General features: G+C 47.2%; 1 long non-coding RNA gene across 1 annotated transcript in view; it reads left to right on the forward strand.

Moving 5' to 3' along the window:
• LOC121824250 (uncharacterized) overlaps nt 1-23,857 on the forward strand; it is a 32,759-nt gene extending 8,902 nt beyond the window's left edge. The window contains exons 2-3 of the long non-coding RNA XR_013046582.1: nt 14,055-14,131; nt 23,657-23,857. This is a non-coding gene — a long non-coding RNA (uncharacterized LOC121824250). The remainder of the gene's footprint in view (nt 1-14,054; nt 14,132-23,656) is intronic.
• Nucleotides 23,858-24,240: the final 383 nt, after the last annotated feature.

Consider the following 24,240-nt stretch of genomic DNA (forward strand, 5'->3'; position numbering starts at 1 on the left):
AAGGCCAAGCGGCTTCACTCACTGGGCACCAGAGTTCAAATACCCGAGGCTTTCAGAGACGTTTGCCATTCCAACCACCACAAATATGTAAATTCAAAGAGAAGCCAAGCTTCTGAATGGTGTTGGAGTGGCCCCAAGTGCCCGGTTCTTCCTCGGCGTACTGAAGTGCTGCTGAAGATTTCTGTCTCCTTCCCTGGAGCTATTCAGTAGTTCTTATTCAGCCAATCGGATTCTTTTTTTTTTTTTAAGATTTATTTATTTATTATATATACAGTGTTCTGCCTGCATGTGTCCTTGCAAGCCAGAAGAGGGCACCAGATCTCATTACAGATGGTTGTGAGCCACCATGTGGTTGCTGGGAATTGAACTCAGGACCTCGGGAAGAGCAGTCAGTGCTCTTAACCACTGAGCCATCTCTCCAGCCCCTCAGATTCTTTTAGAATTAGTAGTTTACCCTTTTGGAAACTTCAAAGTTTTGGTGCAATTGGTATGGGTCTGGTTTTTTCTTCCTTCCTTCCTTCTTTCCTTTCTTTTTCTTTTTTTGTTTTTTTTTTTTTTTTTTTGGATTTTTTTTTTTTTTTTTTTTGAGACAGGGTTTCTCTGTGTAGCTTTGCGTCTTTCCTGGAACTTACTTTGTAGACCAGACTGGCCTCGAACTCACAGAGATCCACCTGCCTCTGCCTCCCGAGTGCTGGGATTAAAGGCGTGTGCCACCACCACCCGGTCTTCTTTCTTTTTTGGGGGGTGGGTGGGTAGGGTAGGTTTCCAAGACAGGGTTTCACTGTGTAGCCCTGCTGTCCTGGAGCTCACCCTGTAGATCATGCTGGTTATGAACTCACAGAGATCCACCTCTACATCCTTAGTTTTGTGATTAAAGGCATGTGCCACCACTGTCCAGCTGGGTCTGTTGTTCTAAACTCTGATAATTCCTAGATGAATTGGCTGAAAATTGCCCGCTTTGTGATAATTATTCATAGATACAAAAGATACAACTCCCAGTGATGCCTGACCTTAGGGGTTGTTTGTTTTACATTCATTTATGTGTTATTTATGTATGTTTACATGTGTGGGTGCACGTGTCATGGAACACTCCAGAAGTCAAAGGACAACTTTAAAGAGTCAACTCTCAGCTGGGCGGTGGTGGCGCACGCCTTTAATCCCAGCACTCGGGAGGCAGAGCCAGGTGGATCTCTGTGAGTTCGAGGCCAGCCTGGGCTACCAAGTGAGTTCCAGGAAAGGCGCAAAGCTACACAGAGAAACCCTGTCTCGAAAAACCAAAAAAAAAAAAAAAAAAAAAAAAAAAAAAAAAAAAAAAAGAGTCAACTCTCTCTCTACCATCTGGGTCCCAGGGCTAAAACTCAGGTTTGGGGGCTTGATGGAGAGTTCCCTTGCCTGATAAGCCACATCCCAGGTTCCCTGCTAAGCCACACCCCAGGTTCCCTGCTATCCCACATCCCAGGTTCCCTGCTATCCCACACCCCAGGTTCCCTGCTAAGCCACACCCCAGGTTCCCTGCTAAGCCACCCACACCCCAGGTTCCCTGCTATCCCACATCCCAGGTTCCCTGCTAAGCCACATCCCAGGTTCCCTGCTAAGCCACCCACACCCCAGGTTCCCTGCTAAGCCACACCCCAGGTTCCCCGCTAAGCCACACCCCAGGTTCCCTGCTAAGCCACACCCCAGGTTCCCTGCTAAGCCACATCCCAGGTCTGTCTGTTTCTTCCAGACAGGGTTTCATGTAGTCCAGGCTGGTCTTGAATTACTTCCCCTCCTGCCTCTACCTCCCAAATGCTAGGATTATAGACATGAGTCACTGCATCCGACTTAAGGGGATATTTAAGAAAAATATTTCTCCATCTTCTTTTAGATTTAAAAATTAAGAATTGAACCCAGGTCCCAGAGCACCCACTGAGCCGTCTCTCCAGCCCCCGAACTTGGGTTGACAACAAAACAAAATACATTTATTTAATTAATGTGTGGGGGTTTCATGTGGCACACACGTAGAGATCAGAGAACAGCTCTGGGAGGTGGTCATCTCCTTACTACGTGGGTCCCAGGAATCATCAGCACTGTTACCTTTGGAATCATCTCGGCAGCTCTCCCCTCCCACGAATTTAAGCACTGGTTATGGACACACAGAAGCAAAAAGATTTTAAAAGGCTGCAGGTTTCCCCATCCTGCTTCTGACAACAGCAGATTGTTCCAGGGTGCACGCTGTAAGAGGTGTAGAGGTTCACCCGAGCTAATCCCTACGACGGTCTCTGTATTTAGTATATTTTAATAAAGAAGCCCACCGTTGAGTCTTTTTTAAAAATGTTTTCTGTATTTTTAGATTTGTACGAGTGGTTGCATGCTCACCTCTCACGTTGCTAAGCAACAAACCGTACAGTTGCTAGGAGACGGACTAGCAGGGTTGGGGGTAATTCTCAATCCAGTCACCTGACTTGACAGCTTCAGGCAAAAGAGAAAGCAGTTCATGTCGGATAAAAAGGTTAGGGAGAGGCAGGAGCCTGGTGGTCAGGGACTGAGATTCGGCAGCTCGGAAGGATTGGAGAGCAGAGTGTGCCGGTTCTGCAAGGAGAAGCTCTAACGCAATTTCCTTGCATGAGTCATGGAAAAACCTCACACTGCCACGCTGAATTTCATCTTCTGCATGCTTCTACCTTATCTGAAAACAAATTAGAGAAGAAACTCGGGGAAGAAACCTTCCAGTTACCATTCCTAAATGTGTACAGGAGAGTGGAAGTCAATAGTAACGCTCACGGAAGACCGGCCATTACAAAAATGTTTACGGTTATTTAGAAAGCCCACGTCTAGAGACCAGGATGCAGCCGGCCTCATAAACTGCTTGAGTAGCTCAGTCGGCAGCATCCCGCAAGGTCGTCTTCTAACACGAATTGAGTTTGAGGCCTGCCTAGGACACACGTGACTCTGTCTACTACGTACAGGGTCTGCACAGCTTCAAGTGACAGGCTTCTAGCAGAGAGGAGAGGATGTGGACCCGGATCTCATCCCTAATCAAGACTGTTTGCAATTAATACCTGCGGGCAGAGGGAAAATCAGTGTCCTCCAGTGGAGTGTCATTGGGTCTATCAACCACACTCGAGGGCGCGCTTCATGCCCAGAAATAGTTAGCAACACAAAATGAACTCTGTATTTCTTTTTGTGTGGGGGCATTTTATAAATATAATAAAGTTTATAAATAGAATAATTTAGTTTTGTTTGGGCATTTTCATCTTATTGTTTTGGCTTTTTGTTTTGTTTTGATTTTTTTTTTTTTTTTTGAAAGAGAGAAAACATAAAGTTGGGTAGGTGGGGATGATCTGGGAAGATTTGGGGAAGGGAAAAACATCATCAAAATATATTGTATGAAAAACCTATTTAGAGGAAATCGTGATGACCCAGTGGAAAAGTCACCTGCTGCCAAGCCTGTGTTCAATCCAGGGACGTACATGGTAGAATTAGAGAATCTACTCACCAAAGTTTCCCTTCAACCTCCACATCCACACATATGGACAAATAAATAAGTAAAAGAGTAGATCAATAAAGGAAAGCTAAGAATACAGGAGGAAGCAGCTATTGTGCGCTACCTTTGCTGTGTCTGAAGTAAGAAACCAGCCCCAGGCTTCTGAGTACTCGGTAAAAGGCTGAATCTTTGGGGTTCTAGGTAGTTACTGTTGCTAGCAACCAGGAAGCTCTGGGCTACTGTTGCAAAGTCCCCACTCAGAGCCTCTGTTTGCCTAAACGTGGAGCTAGTGCCAGAAGCACTGGAGATAAAAAACATTGCAAAACATCCAGCTTCCTATCCCCCGTGATTTTATGCAAGCGGTCTGTTCTGTGTCCTTCGACAATTTGTGTAAAATGGAGGCTTCGAACAAGGGCTCATCGGCATCTTCATGAATGTCAGCCCCTGCAGAGCGCTAGGAAGATGTTGGGGAATAGATTAAGATATGATACCTGTTCTTCTGTTGTGGCCAGCTTTAACTTAAAGCATAATAACAAATCTGAACACAGACTCGAGGAGGAGGGGCAGCGGATAACCGCGCTGCTAAGCCTGATGACCTGAGTTTGATCCCTAGAAACAACAGCACAAGGTATTCTCTGACCTCCAGAAGCAAGCTGTGCATATGTGTGTTATGTGTGCACAAATGTGACCATACAAACACATATACACAACAACAACACCAGCAGCAACAATGACAGAAGAAATAAATGTAATGGAGAAAAAAGGACCCTGGAACTAGTGTGTGCAGTAGGGGATGTGTACCTCCATGCCCAGCTCAGTAATAAGTTTTTTTTTTTTTTAATTTTGTCTTATTTTGCCGGGCGTTGGTGGCGCACGCCTTTAATCCCAGCACTCGGGAGGCAGAGCCAGGCGGATCTCTGTGAGTTCGAGGCCAGCCTGGGCTACCAAGTGAGCTCCAGGAAAGGCGCAAAGCTACACATAGAAACCCTGTCTCGAAAAACCAAAAAAAAAAAAAAAAAAAAAAAATTTTGTCTTATTTTATCTTATGGGTATAGAAGTTTTGCCTGCTGTATGTCTGTGTACCTGGCCCTGGGCATGCCGGAAGAAGAGGTAGGACCCTCTAGAATGGAGTTACAGATGGTTGTGAGCACCGTGTGGGCACTGGGAACTGAACTCAGGTCCTCTGGAAGAGCAGCCCGTGCTCTCCACCACCGAGGCGTCTCTCTAGCCAGAGAGATGCAAATGCACGTGTTTTAAAGTAATTACTGTACCCCAGACTCCGTGCCGGGCGTTTTGCTCTGTAGCCCAGGCAGTCTTTAGATTTGTGACCTTTTTGATCACAGCTGTACAGGACTGTGTCGTGGGGCCTAGCATGTTGTTGTGTAGAGTCTTGCTGTATAGCCCAGGTTGGCCTGGAACTGGCTTCTGTTTACTCCAATCTGTTCAACTGGAGATCCTCCTGCCTCTAACTCCCGAGTGGTAGCATTGCAGGTGTGATCCACTATATCCAGATGTTTTCTTTCTTTTTTTTTTCCTTTGGTTTTTTGAGACAGGTTTGTCTTTGTGTAGCCGTGGTTGTTCTGGAATTCATTCTGTGATTCAGGCTGACCTTGAACTCACAGACATCCACCTGCCTTTGCCTCCAGATTGCTGGGATTAAAGGCATGCGCCACCATGACAGGTCTATCCAGATTTTTTTTAATTTTAATTTTTATTTATTTTTTTTTTTTTGGGGGGAGGCATTTCTGAGACAGGGTTTCTCTCTGTAGTTTTGGAGTCTATCCTGAAACTTGCTTTGTAGACCAGGTTGGGCTTGAACTCACAGAGATCTGCCTGCCTCTGCCTCCCAAGTGCTGGGACTAAGATGCTGGCCACTAAACCCTGACGACCTGGGTTTGGATCCAAAGTGTACGCAGAAGAGCTGGATGGGCTAGATCAAATCTGTAATCCCAGAACTGGAATGTCAGAGATGGTGGATCTCTAGAGCTCATTGGTCAGCTAGCCTATCCAAATTTACCAACTCCAGGCTTAGTGAGAGATCCCATTTCCAGGAAAAAACACCACCAGCAACAACAGCAAAAATCCTGCATATATTAAATAAAGACATAAACTCAAATCAAGATTTACATTTAGGGCTGAGGATGTAGCTCATTTGGTAGAGTGCTTGCCTGGCATGCATGAAGCACTGCATAAAAATCAGGTGTTGGGAGGCCCAGGACGGTGGCCTGTGCACGCCTCTAATCCAGAGGCAGAAGCAGGTGGAGCTCTATGAGTTCGAGTCCAGTCTGATCCACATAGTAAGTTTCAGGACAGCCAGGGCTAAGTAGAGACTCACTTGTTTATTTGTTTGTTTGTTTGTTTGTTTCTTCAAGATGTGGCCTCACTGTGTAGCTCTGGCTGTCCTGAAACTTCCTAGGTAGCAAAGACTGGCCTCAAAACTCACAGAGACTTTCCTGCTTCTGCCTCCCAAGACTGGGATTAACGATGTGTGCCACCACAGCTGGCTTAGAGACCCTGTCCCAAAAAACCAAAATCTAAACAACCCTCCCCAGCACAAAACAACCCCAGGTGTTGCTCAGACACTCAGAGGCAGGACAGGAGGATCAGACGTGAAGGCCATCCTTGGCTACACAGTAAAGTTGAGGCCTGTCCGATATATGGTACCACGTCTGCCTGTGTGTGAGAGCCAGGTTGTACGATCCACGTTACTCGGGGGGCTGAGGCGGGAAGACACAGTTTGAGACAAGCCTTTGGCAACTGAGTGAGACACCTCACATACACACATTTTCGGGGCACTGGTTCTCTCCACCATGTCAGTTCTGGGCCCGGAACTCAGATCATCACGTTTGGCGACAGATGCCTTGACCTGAGGAGCCTTCTCACCTGCCCTTGTCTTGTTTCTAGTCAGGATCTTGTGTAATGTAGCTCAGGTTGGCTTCAGATGTGAGCTGGGGCCAGCTTTGAAAACCTGGTCTTCTGGTTCTGATATTACAGGCCTGTGTCACCAAAGAGGAATCTCTCTAGCTTTATAGGGACCGAAGTCAAAGCCTGAGACTCTCTTTGTTAGTACTTCCTTCTGGCCCTTCCAGGCCTCTTCCCCTACCGGTGGAACATGAGAGAGGAAATCCGGACTTTAATTTTTAAAGCCCGGGGACACATGCGGCTTGTGTGACCTCGGTGACGAATCAGCTGAAATGACTCACTTTTGTAGAATTCAGCAGATACCTTTGACTGGAATGTTGTCTGCCGTTGAAAACATCGTGCTTGACCTCATTCTGTGAATTTCTGGAGACAGGGATTATGTTCCCCTCAGACTGTATAACTAGAGGCCTGGTTTCAGAGGTTTCCTGTCAGCAATACCGGAGTCTATTTGGACTGCAATTCAGGTTAACTATTTTCTTGTTTGGTTAAATAGGAACTCGGTTGAAGCCACAGCCGGACTGAGTTGCTGCCAGTTCCCTTCCTGTGGCATTGCCCTAGTGAGGGGCATGCCTTCCCTCCTTCCCCCAACTGAAGACTCCACAGAGGCCGATCACTTAGGGCTGGACAGCTTTAAAAAGGCAATTAGCCCAGTCAGGGAGCCTCAGACACCGAGGGGCTGGGACTCCATTTACACTCTAAATGATGAGCGTTGGGAGCAACGGAAGGGAACGATTATTTGGTGGGCATTTAAAAGTAATTTCCCTAAAGCCTCAGGTGTGTTTCCTTTTCATCCTGGGGTGAGGGGCCTGGGCGAAGCTCTTCTAGAAAACCGGGTGCAGAGGAGAAGATTACGTATGACTTACTGGAAGTGCAAAGAGCAGCTTCATGTTGAGAGCAAGGCTGGGTGGGTGCCAGGAGACAGCCCAGGGGCACGGTGCTGCCAAGCATCCGGCACACAGAGAGCTGACCTGGCCCTTTTCTTAACGCTGCCTGCCGCCTCCCAAGTTCTACCAGAGGACTGCACTGAAAGGTCCCGTATGTGTGAAGACAATCATGGCGACTCCAGAGCAATCTGAGAATCTAGTAGCCGGGAAATAGAGAGGTATATCCATCAGCTCTCTGGAATGACTGGCTTGGGTGAGACGTTCGTTGAGACAGCTCCACATGGCCAAACATTCAGTGTTACCATCCTCTCCGGGCCTTTGAAAGGACCAGTTTGAATCCAGACACCCCCAAATGCTTCCTGGACACTTCTTGGGGTCGGGGAAGAGATAAAGAGCACATCATTCTAGCCAGCAAATTTAGGCTTCAAGATGCTCTTGTAATCTGGGCGGCGGCGGCGCACGCCTTTAATCCCAGCACTCGGGAGGCAGAGGCAGGCAGATCTCCAAGTTCAAGGCCAGCCTGGTCTACAGGACAGCCAAGATTACACAGGGAAACCCTGTCTCAACCCCCTGCGCCCTCCCTCAAAAAAAAAAAAAAAAATTATTGCGTTTGTACAGCCAGAACTGAAAGTCAGAGGCTAGAGTGAGTGGGCACACAGGACAAGGAGGAAAGATGTTTTCCTAACTAATCCCCAGTGCTCATCTTACCGATGAGAAATCTTAGCTCAGAAAGGCAGGGTCCAAGGAGGCAGAACCTGGTGATGACTGTCAGGCATGTTCCCTCTCAGCTGGCAGCTGACTCACTGGAGCATTTTAAGAGGTTTGGGCAAAGGAAACCACAGAGCAGGTGGCACTGTGACTCAGTGCGGTGGCTTGCCCGTCCTAAAACAACACATCAATTCTGTTTCCAATCAGCTCTTAATTTTAATCTTTCCTTTGGAAATACGATATTTAAGTATACTAGAGAGCAGGAGTGGGGGGCGGTGGCTGACATCTCACAGATAGTCTTTAAGCAGTTAACTTCCTGCCATCTTTCGTGACGGGATGCATCCTGCACAGGCCTGATGGCCTTCGAGGCAGGATCAGCTGCCAGGGTCACATGTTCCTGGGGCAGGGCAGTCGTCCATCTTCTCCATAGCAACCCAAGACCCAAGGCTTTTACCAGGATGCAATCCAGGGACCACATGAGACACAAAGGCTCGGCCCTTCAGAACAAGCTGGCTGACGCCATTTAAAGTAGTAGGAGAGGCCCATGGTAGCTGGTATAATGTAAACTGTAATAACAGGGTATGCCTGGAGCTTGGCCTTGGGTCTTTAATTACTTTCTCCTCCCCTTTATTATTGTCTTATACTCTACCAGACACACCGTCGCCTCAGCTACAGGGCCGTGGGCGCAGGAATTTACGTCTGTTCTTGGAGAACATGTGTCCAAAAGCAGAGAAACCACACAAATGGGAACTTTTTATGAAAAGATTTATTCACTTTTTATTTTCTGTGTATGAGCATTTAGCCTGCCTGTATGTATGTGCCTTACGTGTAGGCACGGTGTCTGAGGGAGCCAGAAGAGGACATCAGATTCCCTGGAACTGTAGTCACAGCAGGGAACCATCATAGGGGTGCTGGGAATTGAACCCAGGTCCTCAGAAAGAGCAGCCAGTGCTCCTGATCACGAGCCAAGGGGACTTTCTCCGGTTGGTTCTTGGCAGATTAGTGGTAGCAGCCCACAGAATATTCTAAGCATCTCTGTTTTGTTGTCTAGTGCTTGTTTCTGGTGACCCACCCTGTGGAAGAGAGCCCTCGGGGTTCCTCCCCTGGGCTCCACAGGAGGTGCCGGGATGCTTCTCAAACGCCACCACTGCCTCATGAATGTTAGGCAAGCACTCTACCACTGAGCAATATAGCCAGCTGTTGTTAATACTTTTAAAATTATGGTGTGGTTTTTTTTTTTTTTTTTTTTTTAAGCAGAATCTCACATTGTAGCCCAGGCTAGCTTGGAAGACGTGACAGTTTATAGAACTGTCCTGGAACCCCCTGCCTCTGTAAAGTGCTATGTGCCATCCAAAAGAAGCAGGTGCTTTACATTTTTTCTGTTTCTGTTTGTTTGTTTGTTTGTTTGTTTGTTTGTTTGTGGTAGAGCCTCACCATATACCCCAGGATGGCCCGAAATTTTATTCTGTATTAATTTGGGGTATTAGAAAATAGACAAGATGGGCCGGGCGGTGGTGGCGCACGCCTTTAATCCCAGCACTCGGGAGGCAGAGGCAGGCGGATCTTTGTGAGTTCGAGGCCAGCCTGGGCTACCAAGTGAGTTCCAGGAAAGGCGCAAAGCTACACAGAGAAACCCTGTCTCGAAAAACCAAAAAAAAAAAAAAAAAGAAAATAGACAAGAGCCGGGCGGTGGTGACGCATGCCTTTAATCCCAGCACTCGGGAGGCAGAGCCAGGCAGATCTTTGTGAGTTCAAGGCCAGCCTGGTCTACAGAGCGAGCTCCAGGAAAGGCGCAAAGCTACACAGAGAAACCCTGTCTCGAAAAACAAAAAAAAATAGACAAGAGAAATGAAGCCATTTGCTTGATGATGTAGAGATAGTTCTGTGGAATAGCAAGGACTAGAGTGTTGTCGAGTTCCAGAATTTATGGCTTAAAGAAGTATAAATTATAGTTCCTACACTCAATAAATGTGTAATCTAGTTGAGGGAAAGATGACTAACCCACATTTTAAGGAGCCCGGTAAATTATGTAACATAAGCATATATAATTAAGTGTTAAATTAGATGTTGTCAACTGTGAATGCTTCAGGAGGACATGGAGGCCTGGACTGGGAAAGCAAGATCTTGTGGAGGAATGACCTTGAAGCTGCGCCTTCAATGACCTCTGAGATGTGCATTCAGAAAGGTGCTGGAAGCAAGAGTGGACAGAGCCTTGTCTACAAGATGAAGCAGTCAGCCTTCCTGGGTGGGGCTCCTGGCCTGGCCGGTCCAGCTTCGAAGGCCTTTAAGGCAGAGTTTAAACTGACGGCATTAACAAGAATACGTCACTAAAGGCCCCGGATCAACGGAGGGCTAGAACAGAAGGATGTTCACAGCGGAGCTGTTTGTTTGCTCGTTTTGGTGCCTCAGATCTGTAATCCTAGCACTTGAGGCTGACCCAAGAGGGTTGCTGCAAATCAAGGCCAGCCTGAAACCACAGAGTGAGGTAAAAGGGAAGGCCCCTGAAGAGGTGACACACGAGCTGGCCTCTGACACAATTGGCTTCTTAGTGAAAGCGTCATCTTGGCAGAGGCTCTGGGACTGGTGTAAGAGAGAAGCCTGCATGCCAGGCTGAGCTCAAAGAGACCAATCTGCTGGTGAGGGCACAGGAAGAGGGGAAAGCTACCTAAATACAAAAGTGTTTATTTATGACAGTGTGTGTGTGTGTGTGTGTGTGTGTGTGTGTGTGTGTGTGTGTGTGAGAGAGAGAGAGAGAGAGAGATATGTGGTGTTGTGCAGGCATGTGCATACCACAGTACACATGTAGAGGTCAGATAACAAGTGCATCTTGAGTCTTCTGGACCCAATGTAATTATCCATTCTGGGTTAAAGTTTCCCACCACACCACGCCTTTTTGTGGTACTAGGGATTGTAGATGGATTTTTTTTGGGGGGGGCAACAGCTCACAGGAAAGATGACATGGAGACTTATTATTAACTATGAAAGCTCACTTGTCCCATTAGCTCTTATAACTCATTTCTATCCATCCACGCGCTGCCACGTGGCTCGTGGCTTTTACCTCTCCTCCCGTGTGTCCCACTTCCTCGGCATCCGGCTGGTGACTCCGCCTTTCTCCTCCCCTGAGACCTCTCTGCCCCCAGAAGTCCCGCCTAACCTCTTCCTGCCTAGCTGTTGACCATTCAGCCCTTTATTAAACCAATCACAATGACCCATCTTTACACAGTGTAAAGGAATATTCCGCAACAGGGGACCTGTGCATGCTCGGTGATCATTTTACCAACGGAACCATGAATCTCTTACTCCTCAGTCAGAGCCAGGCATGATGATGCAGCCTGTGATCCCGGCACTCTGGAGGCAGAGGCAAGAGGCACATAGCAAGTGTGAGGCCAGCCTGGTCTACATATCAGGTTCCAGGCCAGCGATGCACAGATTGACTCTTGTCTCCAAAGGCAAAACAAAAATATTGGTGGCAAAGCCAGGCACACATGGCATTTGCTGGTGTCCCGGCTGCTTGGTAGAGAGAGAGAAGGCAAGGGTCGTCTGAGCCCCGTAGTTCAAGAGCATCGCGAAAGACACTTGAAGGACCTGATGTCCCCTTCTGGCCTCCTCAGCAGCTGGACAGACATATGGTACACATACATGCATGAAGGCAAAACACTCATTCACATGGATTAAAATTAAAAAGCTACAGCCAGGTGTAATGTCACAGTTCTCTAATCCCAGCACTTGGGAGGTAGAGGCAGGGGGATCTCTGTGAGTCCAAGGCCAGCCTGGTCTGGTCTATAGAGCGAGTTCCAGTACAGCCAGAACTATAGAATGAGACCTTGTTTTCAAAACAAAACAAAACAGAACCCCCCCAAAATAAAAACAATTTAAAATTAAAAAACAACAACCACACAACGCACAGTCTGGATCATGCACTTCCTTGCTTCTTCCGAGGCCCCAGGCAGACTCCTTCAGCTCTTTTCCTGTTCCCATTTCTCACACTGAAGTTTCCAATCTGCCTCTTAAAGGTTGCTTCTTTGTTTGCTTTTCTTTTTCTTTCTTTTCTTTTTTCTTTTTCTTTTTTTTTTTTTTTTTTTTTTTTTGTTGTTGTTTTTGTTTTTTGTTTTTTTGAGACAGGGTTTCTCTGTCGCTCTGGCTGTCCTGGACTCACAGAGATCCACCTGCCTCTGCTTCCACAGTGCTGAGATTAAAGGCATGTGCCCTTGCCACTCAGGCTCTAACAGTCACTTACTGAAACCAAGGTCACAGCCAGGGCCACTCCTGAGCCCGCTGTCCCCAAGAGTCCACTGCTGTTTGATGACTCAGCTTCTGTTGTAAGAGCTCTTTGCAAGGGAAGTAGTTCTGAAAATACTGTCCTGGACTGAGAATTCCTTTCTCAGGGAAAGAAGGATTTTCCTGACCGGTGTGGGATGGGGGCCACGCTGAGGAAAGCCAGGTTGGTACCCATGAATCAGTGTCAAGGGTTAGTGACTGTTAACTAATACACCACGTGCTTCTCAGTTCAGCTTTTTCCCCGTTTTTTAACCTCCCAAACAAAGCTATTAGATTAGATGATCTCATTCATATATGTGTGTATATGAGATTTTGTGTGTGTGTTGGGGGGGGGGGTAGGGCCATGACGTCATGGTGTTACACACTTCCAACATTTGGGGAGCAGAGGCAGGTGGATCTCTTTGAGTTCTGGGACTGCATAGAGCATTCCAGGCCAGCCAGAGTTACATAGTGAGACCTTATCTTGTTGTGTATCTGGTGCGGTGTAAGTTCACTCAGGTCCATGGAATCAAGAGACAGAGGCTTCTCAAGGATGATCCTTTCCTGTCCCAGCTGCAGCGGGGTTTCATCTCTGTGGACTGGTCCACTGTAGCTTATCAAAGAGCCCTTTTACTGGTCTCCAGTTTATACCCTTTAGCAAGTGAATTCTCCACCCCGACACCTCTCATCTAAGCTTCCCAAAGGGAACGTGCCAAATGCAAATTAACATCTGAAGAATGTCTGCGGGGTTCTCAGTTCTTCTTCAACCCAATTTGCATAGGCTTTGCACCTTCAGAAAAGCTCTCCGACAAGATTCACCTAGAGGGTACTTACTGGGAGACAAAAGGTAGCCATCACAAAAGGCAGACTGAGGATGGGTGCTAACACTCTGTAGTCAAACCAGGTGGAGCTCTGTGGGAATTCTCCCAACATTATCTCATTATCTTGTTCAGTTATTTATTTTTATGTATGTGGCATTTTGTGTGTGTGCCACAGTGTGTTTGTGTGTGTAGATCAGATAGTAGTTTTTTTCCTTCCATCATGTGGGTTCTGGGCATGGAACTCAGATCTTAGAACCTTACCCACTAAACCATCTTGCGGGTTTTAGGCTAGATGAGTGCTTGTCTAGCATGTACAATCCCTAGGTTAGATCCTCAGCTGAAGAAAACTGGGCATGGTGCGTCCACTCCCAGTTCAAGGTCAGCCTCAGCTGCAGGGTTCAAAATGAATCTGAGGTCCAGGAGGCCCTGAAACAAAGAATGGAAGGAAGAGCAGGGCGGGGAGTGTGACCCCCTACCCCCTTTCCCAGGCGTGCAGAAAAAACAAAGGTCACAGGGGTACTATGAGCAACATGGAGAATCATTAACAATAGTCCCATGGCCTGTCCAGGCGATTGGTTTCACAGTATTGAGGATAAGAAGATTCAGACTGCCAGGAGCATTTATAAAAAGAGCCAAAGAAGGCAGGGAACAGATTGGAAGCCCACGGGGATGTTTCTGTCATCTGTTGACTAGGATGAGGGTCCCGGATCCCAAGGGCATGACGACAGGGTCAGCCCCATCTCTTCTCTCTGTCCTTGGCAACAGCCTGTCAAGCCAGAAAGAGCAATCTGTCAAATCTAACCAGAGGAGGAGAGAGTGAACAATGGGCGCCCTGCTCCTAACTGACAGCCCCGTTTAATGAGGTGGAGGAGCTGGGGAGGGGGGGGGGGCATGGCATGTGTGCTTCCTGTGCTTGGAAATGGGTCCTTCAGATCAAGTCTTTCCTTAACGCAAGGTGTAAAACATCGCTAACTGGATTCTTATTTACTTCGCCAGAAATCTCCAGGTCTCTTCGCTTTTTAAATTCATGCACATCCAGCAAAGGCAGAAGAGAGCGTGGGTCTGTCTCAAAGGTGAGGCTGAAACAGAATGCGGTTCCATCATGAGTTGCTTGGATGTGGCAGTGCGTGCATGCTGTATGAGTGGGTTCTCTTTTCTTTTCTGCATTACGTTATACCAGGGACATTAGCATTTCTCTGCTTTGAAGTCCTTTTAAGACAAGGCTTACGATTCAACTGCTGAAATTTCAGAACCCTCTGAAGTTTTATTAGTCACGAGTAAACACATCGTAAGTTACAAACATATTTAATTATATTTTTGATTTGTACTTTAAATGGCCTCTCTCATCTGGGTGATTTATTTTTTGTATCAAAAGTAGACTTCATGGGGGAAGAGATCTATTTTTAAAATTCAGCTGAGTGTGTTTCTTAAAATTGAAAATGAATTAGACTATTGATGCTTCAGAAACATGCATTTGTACAATCTAATGTTTCAAATAAGCAAAGCCTATCTGCTAAGCTAATATACTGAATTCCAATGCTTTACTAATTTAACATGACCTTGGTGTAGGCATTTAGTACTGAACAAAGTATAGTCTTAGTGTGGGGCAGCTTAGGTATCTTAAAGGTAAAGGAAAAATTTCTGTGAGGAGGAAGAGACAGGATGGGCAGAGGGTAAGAAACTAGGCGGGAATTCACCTGTTCCAGGTGCCTGCGTTTGATGGCTTGTCTACTTATTGTTTACTTATCTGATGGTGTTGTCTGCTTATTTTCTGATGTAATTGTCACAGCCTTCGGTGGTGTGTGTTTCTAGTCTCTCCACTCAGTAGTTAAGGAAATTAGTCCAACAACACAAAGACAGGCAGGCAGGCCTCCCTCCAGTCCAGGCTGGTCTGCTTCCAAGAGCCGAGAATGTCAGAACTCCTCCGGTTGAGATAAGAAATATTAAATATTAAGAACCACTGAATCCATAATAAGATGGTAACCCGACATCTGTCTTCTGATCTGTCGGTCTCTATGGATACAGATGCAGCTGAGGCTCAAAGCCTGGTGTGTGCATGCCATTTCCTTCTCTGCGTGTGGGTAGTCTTGTATTTTCTTTTTAGAAAATGTTTATTAGATTTATGTTTTGATCTTTTATTTTTGGACAGAGTCTCTGCTCCCCACCCTTGTCCTCCTGTTCCTTTTCTTTTACACACACCTTGTGTTCACAAACTCAAGCCTGCTCCCCGGTGCAGAGAACCACTGTTATTGACAGTTCTCCCTCAGTGGTCAAGGATGTCTGTGCATACGTGCCTCATTGTTCTGTGTGACTCTTAAGAAAACAGGAACGGCTCCATGCTGAACTTTCTGTTTGACGGGCTGTTTTTCTCTCTGTGCCTCTTGGAGCTCCTTTTACGGGGATATTTCCATCCCGTTCCTCTCAGCTGCTGCACAGTGGTGTCCGTGGCCACTCGGGGTCCGTGACCACTCGCGGGGTCTGTGACCACTCGGGGTCCGTGACCACTCGGGGGTCTGTGACCATCTTCACTTGTTTTTTCTCAAGCTGTGCCCTGTGCTCTTGGAATGATTTCACGGCACAAGTCAACACCGAACTGGGTTTGTATCCACAGGGCAGGTTGAAACAGGCATACGCTTTATGGCTGATTGGAGTGTTACTAACAACATACAAGAACCAAGGAGAGTAGCTGGGGGCCCATCTCAGCACCCTGAGCCCAAGGCGCTGTGTTCTCATCCCCCTGCCTCCCGATAGTTCACCCAGCACTCTCCAGTCATGTAGTCCTCATACATGACCTGTTAGTAGTAGCCTCACAAGGGTCTTGTGAAGAGGAAGTGATGGAGCACACGGAAAGATGGGCAAGCCTAGGGTACAGGATTACGTTTGCACTTCTCTTGAGATGGTCTTTCAGAGGAAGTGCTTCGGATGTGGTTTAAGAAGGGTGGTGAATGAACGGAGCTATGGGTGTGACTGGGTGGCCTGGAAGCCCTGGGAAGACGACAGGGTGATGCACACCTGTCACCCAAGCCCCTGGGAGACTGAAGAAGCCATCCTTGTCCTATCTGAAACAAAACAAAACGCCACACACATGCAACAACAACAACAACCAAACAAACAAAAACCCACCACCACCACCACAACAACAACAAAATGAAACTAAAGGCCCTGGAGAATGAATGGCCGCTGGGGTGACTGTTGATCAGCTAGCTGTGTGACATGCGTGATGGGTGTCACATATAAAATAAGGGTAGGAATAATGTGTGGCCTTTTCCCAGTGCCACCTCATTCAATGTCACAGCTGCACCCTGGGAAGGGACTGAGTTGCTAAATGAGGTAATATAGGAACGGAACGCACTTAGCGTATTTTTGGTGTAAGTGATGTATATGGTATTACACTATGCAGACAGTGTGGTCTAAACTCAGAATTCGACCACATTCACTGTCCCTGTAATGCTTTTCTTAGTTGCTTTATTTCCTTTGAAGGGGTCTCAAGTAGCTGAGGCTGTTTTTGAACTCCTGATTCTCCTTCTTCTGCCTCCTGAGTGCTGGGAGTACCCGTGTGTGCCGTCACACCTGGCTAATGCGTGTTTTATAAAGCATGGATCCTTGGATACCTGCTGTATGACTAATGCCCTGCTGTATATGTGCAAAATGTGAAGTGCAAAACAGAGATTTTTGTCCCCAAAATTATGATTTTGATTTTTAAATTGACATTCCCTAAAATGTGAGGTAAGATATTTTGGGAATTTTGAGCCTCACCGTTTAAACGCTGCTAACGACCCACTGTAGAGGTAACTGATCTCAACCAACACAGGCAGAATTATGAACATTCACGCCCAGGATCTGCTTAAATTTTCTTTTAACTACAAAGGTAAATATAAGCCCATGACATCTGCTCTTTTGTTCTAGCTGGGCCTCACCTGTGAAAGGGAGCCTTTGGAGGATCTCTCCAGGGCTAAGGCAGCCGGTTTCAGGGGCTGCCTGAGGCTGGAGCAGCTGCACGCAGCCGCTCTCGAGACTCTTAAGATCTTCCAGCAGCATGCACATTTCCCATTGTTCTGGACACAGCACGAGCAGATATTTAGGGGGCAGATGGAATCCAGTAAGAACTGTATTAAGGAGCTGGACTATTCATGCAGAGTTCAGGAAATAAACCTGTGTTGTTTCTAAAATGTCTGCTTATTCCTCTCAGCTCAGAGAGCGTTCTCTAACCCACAGAACCTGCTTTTAGGGTGTGTGTGAACTCATCCCAGCCAGCCCCAAACTGAAATTCCAATTGGACAAAAAAAAGACCACTTCAGCTGTCGGGAGCTGAAGCCACATGTGAATTTTGGTCAGTCAAGCAGCAGATGGGCTGGGCGCTCAGGGAATGCGATGACTCCCGAGGCCTGAGTCAGCCCCTTTGCCTTAATTCCAGGCTTAGCTCAGAGAGAAGCAATTTGGAATGCTTTTCTTTTAAAGGGGCAGTGGCAGATTTTTCTTTTTGCTTTGCCTTTGGTTTTGGGTGTTGTTTATTTGAGGTGTTAGCGACTGCTCAGGGCAAGCGCTCTCGCTCTCTTTTGTTTTATTTTGTTGACAGGGTTTTACTCTACAGCCCGGGCTGGCCTGAGCTTAGAGATCCGCCTGCCTTGGCCTCCTGCGTGCCTGGATTAAAGGTGTGCGCCACCAGCGCCCAGCTGGGGATATTTCTAAGGGAGTCCTCTTTCTTTTTACCCTGAAGAGATTTCTTAGCAGACGAATTTCATTGACTCACAGCTCTAGAAAGAATAGACTCTTAAATGCAGTGTGTACCGAGTGTAATTATTGAGTTAAACTATTACAAGATACTTAGGTCCATAAATCAACGCTTTAGTTCCTCTATATTCCAAAGGTACTGGTTAAGGAAAATGGATTTGTTATTGTTTAGCTAAACCAGAGAGAGAAAGGCTTCCACTGTCTCTCCTCCAGCAGTATTATGGGGTAGCAGAAAAGATAAAGGAAGGCCGACTGATCCACACGGACAATACGATATGACCTTGAGACCGTTAACCAGTTAATCAGCCTTTTCCTGAGGAGAAGATTTAGGCTCCATCGCGTCACATCCCTCGTTTGGAAGACAAGTTTTGTATTTGAGTCTGGGTCAAGGATGTGGGGCTGTAAAGAGTCCCCATCTTGAGCCTGTGACACAGCAACACTGAAGGACCAAAGGGGATGAAATCTCGGACCTGAATGGAGACTACAGTTTCTGTTGGATGGGCCAATCACCTGGCTCCAGGACCACCTCCAGGAGGGCAGATCACCTGAAGCCACTCGAAAGAGATAGGTGGAATAATTAACCCTAAAACGAGACAAAGTGCCTCTCCTTCCCAGAATTCCCACCCCAGCGCTGTGATCTGCAGGGCTGTGCTCATCCAGTCTCATAGGCCTGAAGGGACACACACACACTGTCCCACTCGAGCACATGGCTCTGGCAGGCCTGGCCTTTCTCCCCATTCCCTCTGCCTGGCTAAAAACCATTAGATGACATTCCTGAAACTGGCCACCAAGGTCTGTTCCCTGATTTCACCACTTCCTCCTCCTGAAGCTGGTCCATCTATCAGTGTTGAAGTCCAGCAATCAGGAGTCCCCTTTGGCTCACCTAATTAACATGCCCAATTAAAATTAAGCACTCCATCCTAACACGGGGTTCCCCCTTTACCTTTATAAACCGCCATTTTCTCATGAGCCACGTCTGTCTCCTCTGTCCCCAGAGGCGGTCCTTCGTGCCCCTCCAGGACAAATACCCCTCCCCCACTTCCCCTTCTCCCTCTCCTTCCATCTCCCGTCTTTGTCTCTTATTCCTGCCCTCTGTCCCTCTGGAGCAAATAAGTCTCCTCTGTGCTGAGAACTTGGTCTTGGGGGTCCTTTTCCTTTCAGAGCCTGAACTTCTCTGAACTTAGGAAAGCATCATTTCCCTTTTCTCCCTCTCTGCCCTGAGTGTCTGCCTGCTGCTCTGTTTCTGACCTCCATGGCGGCTTCGCTCAGATGAAATTTCGGTTTTGATGTTTTCCTTTTCCATTCTTCTCTGGGCAGCTGCTGAGATTTACAGCTTGTCTGCCTGGCCTTGTTTTAATTCAACTTCTGATAAAACTTCCTCGAGCTTCCATTTGAGTCCATTCCTAAGTTATTTTATTAAGGAGACTCAGAACCCCCAAAAGGGGTAGCCAGTTTCTCCAGGATCATAAAGATGGTTCCCTGGGAAACAGCACCTACTGTGAGTGTGTGTGTGTGTGTGTGTGTGTGTGAGAGAGAGAGAGAGAGAGAGAGAGAGGAAGAGCTCTCTCTTTTTAAAGTTTTTTTCTTTTCTTTTTTTTCTTTTTGGTTTTTCAAGAATAATTCAGAATAATCCATGGCTGTGGTGGCCAGCCCTGCCAATTGCTGCCCCAGGGGCATGGATTCTCATTAAAGAACTATTAAATTATGATGCCTGTCTCTATCACAGCCTAAGTAGTGGGGCGTAAGCGTGGTCCCTGGGCTAAATGACCTGATTTAGACCTCACTGGGATGTTAGGTCTCCACCTAGGCCAGAAATTTAACCATGTTTTTTTTTTCACTCTGACACTCACAATAAACAAAATTTTTAAAAAAGTAAAGACCCCCTGTTTTGAAAAAGAAACTAGTATTGGGTCCCATCCATTCTGCACCTGACAGAGTTCTTCCTTGTGTAACAGGGTTTTCTCTGAGGTGCTTAGGCTCCCGCACTCCGGCTCAGCACACCAATTTTGCAAAGGGCAAGGGCAAGGGCAAGGGCAAGGGCGGGATGGTTGAAGTGAGGCTTTCTCTCCCGCTGCGGCTTCAGTTGGGATCAAGGCTGAGCTGCCTCTTCCTGAAGGTGAACTTCGTATTTTATTTCATTTTAAGGAGAAAGGACACACTTAGGAAATTTTGCCTGGAAGCTCAGATTTAAATTTCCAAGGCTGGGAGTGTAGGTGACTGGTAGAGTGCAGAGCCTGAGGAAAAAAAGGGAAACTCACAGCAGGTTACAATTCTAAATATAGTTAGACCTTGCCTTCCACAGAGTTCAGGGCTCCGGAAGATTCGAGGCTCAGATCAGTATCAGTGAGGAATTTATTTTGCCTTCCTCCTCCCAAGAGATGAAAGCAGCTGGTGGAGGAGCAGGTGAGGGGTGGGGAGAGAGAGAGAGAGAGAGAGAGAGAGAGAGAGAGAGAGAGAGAGAGAGAGCTTTCTCTCTTTCTTTTCTTTCCTTTCGTTTTTTTTTTTTTTTTTTGAGACAGGCTTTCTCTGCATAGCCCTTGGCTGTCCTGGAACTCATTCTGTAGACCAGGAGACCAGGCTGGCATGGAAGAGACCCTCCTCAATAACAAAGAAAAAGAGGCTTCCCTTCACCACCACCACCCCCTGCCCAGAGAAGGGCTTGGCTTTGTGTGAGCCGACTTCCTCTGGGGACTCCTCCAGGGCGGTTCAAGCGGGGTCCTTGCCTTAGTTTAGTAACCTTTGGTTCAGTAGTCCAGGGTCATGCCCGGAGATGTGTGCCTGCATTGTGTTCAAGTTTTCAGCTACTGCGTTCCTGTATCTTCTCTCTGAAGGACACAATAGAATAACAGGGAGGCATTCCCTCCTTCCTCTCTGCAGATAAACAAATGTCAAACATCTTCCTGGATCTGCCCCATTCACTAAAAGTTACTAAATATCCCCCTTTGTCCTCCAAACAAAGAACTCCTGGTATTCATCCTGGTTGGATCCAGATTGTGAGCGCTGCTGCCCAGACACTCACCTATGAGACCTACTAACCCAGCTTCCTTTGTCCTGCTGTGAGCTCCTAACTGGGGTTTTTCTGGCAGGGCTGCTGGGAACAAAAGCCCATAATGAATGCTTACAGATGGGCTGTGATGGGAAACACAATCTTCAAGTCACACAGGGACCCAGTAAATATCATCATTCCTTTTATTTCCCCCCTTTTAATGGACTCTTTTCTTGTACTGAATTTGTTCTTTAACCATTTCACACAGCTGGGCATGGTGGTGTACGCCTTTGATCCCAGCACTCCGGAGGCAGAGGCAGGTGGATAAATTTCTGTCAATTCAACCCCAGCCTGCTCTACATACTGCGTTCCAGGGCAGCCAGAGTTACAGGAAGAGACCCTGTCTCACACCAACAAAACCAGTTTCATATATATATATATATATATATATATATATATATATATATATATATATATATATATATATATGAACACACACACACACACACACACACACACACACACACAGTGCATCCTGATTACTGTTACCCCACACTAATCCCCTCCAGCCCCTAGAACTCTCTCCATTCAAGTCTCCCCCACGCTCATGCCTGTTGGTTCTATCTCGTGGCCCACTGACTTAACCTGGGATGCCTCTGTGACCACAAAACGTTTGCTTCTCTTCTTTGGAACGCGGTGGACTGCTTGGGCACACGGTTAAAGACAATGTCTGCCCCTCCCCCAGACTGCTTCTGTGGCTCAAGAGTTCAGCAGGGAAGCATGGCCTCAAGGGCCTTCCCGGGTCTCTGTTAGACTGCTGACAGCCCTGCTCAACTGCATAATTTCAAGTACAGGCGTCCCATGAAAGCGCCCGTCTGTGGGTCTCCATTCTCTCCCTGGAAGTAAAACGAGGTTGTGCAGGATTCTAGCAATCGCTGTGAGTGGAAGGCACTAAGGAAGACGGAATCGTTGATCAGGTGAAAGACAGCTGTGCATGAGAAGGCCCCTGCTTGAGGAAGGACAGCTAGAAAGAGGAGCTGCACTTGGCATCACCCTGCGGGGTTCCCGACAACCAAGCAGCCCCGAGAGCAGATAGCAAGCCGTCGTCTTTCTGCCGGCTTCAGCCATAGGGGGAAAAGGTGGTACCACCACCCACTCTTCCAGTGGATGATGATGACGTGTTCTAAGGAGATGAGCGCAGAGGCTCCTGTCAAATGAGTGAGGAGAAAACGGAAGTGGGGAGAGGAGGCGGGACTCCAGGAACCTCACCGCAACGCTCCTAGAATAAAAATGACAGGCAGAAATGATTGGCGCATCCACGGTTAAAACGCAACCCCCTGCTCATATTTCAAGTTTGCGTTATAACCTCTTGTAATATTTGGCAAGTCCCATTAATACAGGGTAAGAGAAAATTAAAGCGGACTCCTATGAGGTCCTGTTTTCCATTCCCCACCAGTGTGGTCTAAAATGACAATGCATAAAAATCAAGCCCATCCTTTTTAGCTGTTGGAAGCATTAAAGCCGCTAAAGCCCTCAGGGACGTTGCCTTCCCAAACTTTAGCAGGCATCAGCTTTCTTTTCCCGGCACAGGGGCGGCTCTGGCTGAGTCCCAGTTCTTTACGTTCGTGCTTAGGGCAGAGAATGAGCTCTCTGGAATGTGCAGGGTCCACGCCCTGCAGGCAGCTGCCCGGCGCCGAGCTCTTTGCCGCCTTGACCAGCAGGCGGCGCTGTCCGGACGCTGCGGCCACCGCCTGGCGTCCACCGAGGCCATTTCGGTCGCAGAGGGTGAGCCAGGCGCGGCCACGCCCTGGGAGTCACTCGGCCCGTTTGCTTTAGTCTCCGAAACATCCTGCCTTTTAAAAATAATTTTTTTTATTCTTTTAACGTTTCATACATTTATACAACGTGTATTGATCATATCTATCCGCCACTACTCCCCCCCGCCCCATTTTATTTACTTATTTGTGGATTTTGCAGCTCCTGAGGCCTGAGCCTTGTGCACAAGGATCCTACCACTGGGCTGGATCCCCAGCCGCAGTGTGCTCTCCTGACAATTGCTGCTGTTTGAAAACTTGGGCGGGCCAAATGGTGCAGTGGACAGAAGGGCTTATAGCTCTCAAGCCCTGCTCACTGAGACCGATTCCTGGAACACACTTGGAAAGAGATTTCTGACATCGCAAGTACCAGTGGTACTTTGTCCTCCACATGTGCTCCCACTGGATAGATAGATAGACAGACAGACAGACGGATAGATAGATAGATAGATAGATAGATAGATAGATAGATAGATTGATAGATATAGACAGGCTGACAGATAGATAGATAGAGATAGACAGGCAGATAGAGATAGATAGATAGATAGATAGATAGATAGATAGATAGATAGATAGATAGATAGATGATGGATGGACGGACGGACGGATAGACAGACAGATAGATAGAAAGTTGCCCGTGGGGGTTTTTCAAAAAGAGGGATACTTTGGACTGGAGCGAAGGCTCAGCAGGACAGAGTGCTTACTGATCTTGCAGAGGGCCAGGACTGGTTCCTGCCATCCACATTCATGTAGCTCACAACTGCCTGTAACTCCAGTTACAGTGAGTACCTGCATGCAGGTGGTGCACATAAACTCACAGAGCTATGTACACATAAATAAAAATAATAAATAGACCCTTTTTTTAAAAAGTGGGGAAATATTCTAAAAACAAAACAAAAAAAAACCCCTGCATTTATTTGAGGTATAATCAAGTTTTTTAAAGACCTCCACTTTAATTCCACTCATTCTAATTAAAAAGGGCCTCTGACTAAACAAAAAAGGCAATTTATGCTGAAAATTAGAGTATATTTTTTTAAAAAATCTCCTTCCTGTTTTGTTTTTCCCAGCCTTCTGCGAGCATGGCGTGCACAAGACCTCGAGAAAATTCAGCTGCGCCGCCATCTGCTGGACGTTCGGAGATGCTGCAAGAACCTGCCGGTTGAACGAGGTGTGGTTAGCCGGGCAGACCTGGCATTTCGCCCAGGAAATAGCGCCGCGGCAGTGTTCACATGCAGTCTGCTCATCCAAAAACAAACGAGCAAGCAAACTTTAAAAAACTACCAAACCGGCCCTGTGCTAGAAAACAGTCTCCGTGTTGAGAAGCACTCAGATCTGCGTAGACTGGAATTGGTGGTCTCGGGAAAGCCCAGGGCCACACTGTGGAGAGAGGCGGCATTCTCTTCATTACATACAGCCACGTTCGGCACTGGCTGAAAACCAAAACCTTGTTTTCCATCACTGCACACGGGGGAGTATCAGAGACAGGAATCCCAATGCCCTTGTTCTCCTGGATGGACTGATTTTGCTGAACGGAAAGAATTTAAAATAAAGGGAAACAGAAATAAAAATCAAGCTGGGAGCTGGGAGGTGTTCAGATGTAGCCTTGGTGGGGTTTGGTACAAGGGCACCAAGCCCTGCCACCGTTTTCTAG

This window comes from Peromyscus maniculatus, chromosome 20, assembly GCF_049852395.1.
Source record: "Peromyscus maniculatus bairdii isolate BWxNUB_F1_BW_parent chromosome 20, HU_Pman_BW_mat_3.1, whole genome shotgun sequence".
Lineage (NCBI taxonomy): Eukaryota > Metazoa > Chordata > Mammalia > Rodentia > Cricetidae > Peromyscus > Peromyscus maniculatus.